Source organism: Bactrocera dorsalis, chromosome 3, assembly GCF_023373825.1.
Source record: "Bactrocera dorsalis isolate Fly_Bdor chromosome 3, ASM2337382v1, whole genome shotgun sequence".
Taxonomy (NCBI): Eukaryota; Metazoa; Arthropoda; class Insecta; order Diptera; family Tephritidae; genus Bactrocera; species Bactrocera dorsalis.
Window position 1 is genome coordinate 86,065,350 of NC_064305.1, and position 5,366 is coordinate 86,070,715.

Here is a 5,366-nt window from a genome sequence, read left to right on the forward strand (position 1 = left end):
ACAGCAACAGCAACAACAACAGCAAAATAAAATTAACTACACCAGCTGGGAGCTATGAAAATAAATCCACTAATTCCATTGTGGTCACAAGCTGTACGGGTTTGCTTTTGAGTGTCTTTTTGCGGGATTTATGTGAAATGTATACCACGCACACACATGTCATGTTGCATGCGCATAAATTTTATTTATGACGAACTCATAACAAAATATGAACAATTTAGATAGAGAGTTTATGAATGCCAATTTAGTTTTATAATCAAGTAGCCGACAATAATTGTTTATTATAATGTTGCTTTTGGAGTGTTTTGAAGTAGGATTTATAGAACAAGTGTTAGAGGCAGTATTTTTTTATTTTAAGATAGAAATGATTGATAAATTTATGATTTAAACCTTTTTTAAGTCAAAAGAATGTTTAAAATGTTTAAGTTTTATTCATCCCGGGGCTTACAATAAGCCAACATTGAACTGCCAAAAGCGTGGCATTAGAGAAAAAATTGGTATGTTGATTCTATCGCATCTTCTGCTCAATCTTATCGAATGATTTGCGATCGAGCAATGTTCATTATAAGTCCTGTAAATCTTTAAATATCAGCTTATTTGAGGGTGAGCAACTTATTAGAATTCTTACGATTCATAAATGCTAGTATCTGACGAGCGCTTGCCGTGCTTGCCTCAGGCAAAATCAGTTAGTAGAGAACCGCAAGAAGCCAGTGGTGCTTCTACCCATTCCCATTCTGCAGCTAGTGAGACTGAAGTCCCCCTGGCCCAGCAAGCTCATCATCATTGCAGTTTTCTACTATTCCTCTGAGACCAGGCATCCAAGACAGTCTTATCATAAAAAATTCGATGCCAGAGATAATAAGTCGATATTTCGCTTCTCGAGCTTACGGTCAATGAGCTCAAGACTAATTTCGCCGTTGAAATATCAGAGGAAATAGTCACCACTTTGAAAGAGCCTGCGCTTTTCTGCTGACATAATGACAGTCTAAGGAGCTTGACCGTGGAGTCGATAGATAGTTCCTTACTATATACTTCTTCACCATTCCGCAAGTCTTGATTCATCTTTTAAAATGATCGTAGCCTCTCTCCTCCAGTCCTATCTACCTCTCTTGAAAGTATGGGAAAAAAGACTGGTTGTTTCCTTAATTTTCCTTTTTTTTTGTGGATACGAAGACCAACATAATCTCATATTTACATGTACAAACATGATATGTGCAGTGTCTGGTTGGCAGCCAGAATGGAAAAGAGCATTGTAGTTGATTTCGGATCACATATATGCAAAACCTACATATTCCATTTCATTTTATATTCTAATATATTTATGCAAGTTTATTATTTTAAACTTAATTGACTTTCTGCCAACGTTTCACTAACCTTCTCCTACACTCTCAGTAACGCGCTCTCTCCCACAATGACCATTTGGCATTTCTTGCTGGCATCAAGTCATCTCAAATGTCTGGTCGCGGTCCGGTCCAGTCATCGCGCCCACATGCTTAGCTCGGTACGTGCGGCGCCAGCTACATTTTTATATCCTTAGTAAATTTTACAATATATACATACATACATGCATGTAAATATGTATTAATATGTGTGCCAAGTAGGCCTCTAAGTGGGCCGCTCAAATATTTCATCTTTTGGCGCCCGTTTCTCTAAAAATGCAATATAATAATGCAAATTTTTGTTTGCCCGCCTATTTTTCATTTTCCGCTGAATATATTTCTTGCTGTTGTTATTGTATTGTTTATTGCTGCTATCACAGTGCTTTTCTATTCCAAGAGTGTCAAGGATTTGCGCGCATATCCACTGAAATGTATAAATAATCCTACGCAGCTGGCTCAAGTGTTTTGAAAATATAAATTAAACTCGAGAATCCTCGCATACATTCACATGTCTTTGTGTACGTGTGTGTGTGTGTGGATGTGGGAACACGCAGTCTCGTCGGCTGCTAAATATTTTTAATTTAAAACAAAAGCCGCATTTATATTTATGCTCGGAAAATGTTAATTTATCTACTTCTTACTGAGCCAAGAGTGCGTGGCAGTGAGTGAAAGAGAGAGATAGCGAGAGTGTATGTACATATGTGTGTTATGTTCGTGTGCGCCTGTGTGTATGCTTTTGGGCCTATTGAATTAAGCTGAATTTATTACTTGTGTGTGTAAATGTCTGGACTTAGGGAGCTGCATTTAAATAGGCCATGAATTATATTGTTTTTTGTTGTTTGTTTTTAGGTTATGTTAGTTGGGATGCCAAAATGAAAGTGAATCTCAACTGAACTGAGTGAAAGTTGTAAAATCATGGAAATGAGGCAAGTGAAACGCAAATGGTTTTAAATTATTGCATTTATAAGCGATGAGAATACTTGAGCTTGAATCCGAAGTTGATATTTTTGTTTAAGTTTTTTAGTTTTATTTAAATAGTTAATTTTTTTATAATTAGATCTTCTTTTAGCTATTAGTTTCGATAATTTCGATTTGTCTCTCTTCAAGTTGTTTTAAAATGTCGAAAAATTAATTTTAATATCACCATTTTTCAACGTTTTAAAATATTAAAACTTCATTTCGGGATCCCGAAATTTCGGGAATATTTGTTTTATAAGAACTAATTATTAACGAAGAAAGAGATAAATATTTTTCAACATTGTAAGTTATAAAAATATGATTTCGGGATCCCGAAATTTCGGGACTATTTTTTCATAAGAACTAATTATTAACTGTGAAAGAGGTAAATATTTGTCAACGTTGTAAATTATTAAAATTTGATTTCGGGATCCCGAAATTTCGTGACTATATTTTTTTATGAAAATAATTATTAAAAGTGAAAGCAATGCTTTCGTCGCTCATGTCGGCATTGAGAGTGCAAATTTTTTTTAGATTCAATATTAAATGCACATTATTGCAAAGAAAATTGCACACTTTCGGAATTATTTGCACATTTTTCTTATATGAGATTTAATTGTTTCGAAAACTTGTTTTTGCTTCACTATAAATTGTTATTATGCATATATGTACATATGTTTTTCGAATCCCGAAACAGTAATTTCAAAATCCCGTAATTTCGGGATTCAGAAAATAAGGTTTCTGACGCTTTGCTACACATTATGCTTCAAAATAAATATATAATATGCAATTACTTTCGAATACCGTAATAGGAGTTTCAGAATCCCGAAATTCCGGAATTAAGAAAATAATGTTTCTGACGCTTTTCGTCAGACCTGACAACACATTAAGCTTAAGACTTAGCACATTAACGATGATTTTGCGGTTAAAAGCGGCTCTCCCACTTTCCTTTGAAGAACTATAAATCATATTAGACATATTATGTTGTTTAGCCTTCCAGTGCCACACTAATACATATATAAATATAATATTCGATGTCAAAAGTCATGTCATATCCCAAAAGCTATTATTGCTTGAATATTTTAGTAATTTCCTTTTTTACTTTAGTATTTATAGCTTAGCGTATTTTTTATGCGCTTCCTCTCCTTCTTTGCGCAGAAGTGCATTCCATCTACATAATATTGCACCAAATAAGCTGCCTTTTCAGTCCCTTACCTATATTACTTTGCGCTACCAACCTTTCATTTCGGCGCCGAAAGAGCACACACATACATACATACAAACCGTACATGGCCACGAACAAGCCATCTGCTTGCCTCTGAGGACCTTTTCTATGTTAAGGTGAGCTCGAGCAGCATTTGTGTGTGATATTATGTTGATTTCCTGCTGCCTTGTTGCCCTGTTTGCCGACTTGCATGTGTAGCCTGCATAATTCACATAAATTTTTACGTTATTATTGTTTTCCACAACACACACACACTGAAGTAAGTTTTTGTTTCCTTTGTGCTTGCCGTACTCAGAAAGCCATTTTTATTAACAAGTATTAAAATAAAAGCACAATAATTCGAAAAGCTATGACTCACAATAAAATTGCATATATTATTTACTAGCGTTTCCCTTTCGTAACTAGTAACTAGTAGGTAGGGATAGACATATGTATACCTATACTATATACTTTTACTATTTCTATCTTGCCAGCGCTTTATTTTCGACTTAATATTTGTAAACTTTTTCGGTGACTCACACTTAGTCTACTCTATCCCCCATTAACTAAACTCGTTCTTAGTCGCTGGTGATTGTTGTCTGCGGCACACACCTTAAAATATCTCAACACGGCAGCGCCTTTGTAATCAAATCGCTGCCGCGAACATTAGTCACACACTAAAGGCGCTTTATTTGCGTTCTCCACTTGAATGTCTAATAAATTTCAAAGCCACAAAATTTCCAAAATTATTTTCCTTGCGCCGCTTGCCACAGTCAACGCATTATCGTTGCTGGGTTTAGCTTCAATTTACGACGTTAAACACTTACCGAATAAAGAGGAATGCTAAAAAGTTCTAAATCGGCTGCGTTCAACCCCCATACGCGTACTGCGCGCCCGCATTTATCCACAAAATTATTTACCTTTATTGCCGAACTTGTGCAGACGGTGTCCCGCCAGATGGTCATTGGCCACGCGCAGAGGCAACAACGCAATCCACACAAGACCAGTGGACCCCACAACACAAGCAGCAGACCCCACAACAACAACAGTATACCTCACATTATAGCAGTAGACCTCGCCAAAGAAAAATATCCCACAACAACAGCAATAGACCCCACAAGAGCCGCAGCAGACCCCGAATTCGGCATAAACTCACACACACCCTCATACAAACGCAAATAAATATCATTGAGCGACAGTCACGCAAGAACGAACACGGAAATGGAAATCACCATAAAAATGGTAAATCGAAAAGAAAACGCAGACAGACACACAGCCATATACATGAACCCACTCCGTTTAGTGAAATCCATATCCTTTGCACCGCGTCCTAAAGGACACTCGTTAATGTGCAGTAATGATGGCGTTCGGACTCCTGTGCCGCAACGCCGAAACTGGAGAGGAGTATGGGCGGTAGGCGTCTGGTGAAATTGAGAGGGTTGACTTGCGAAAATATGCGAAAATATGCGCAAATTAACAAGGAAATAATGACGAAGGAACTAAATTTATTACAAGCAGCGCTGCGGCGAATGTGCGCTCACCTTTACGAAATAAAATTGTGACTACGGCAAACAGACTGTAAAGTAAAAAAATATATAACTTGCAAAAAAATTGTACAATTTATACATTAATATATATTCAAATGAAGTTTCGTGTAGTCAGGTCTAGTCGTTAGCAACTTAACTCTTGAGAACTCTATGCCTCCGTTTAGTAACCATACTGAGTCTACGAGTACTTCTTACTCTGGTTCCAGTTTAGGCTATGGACCAACAGAATATTGCAATAACGGTCAATATTTGATGAGTTTAGCAAGAAGACCTGGCAGG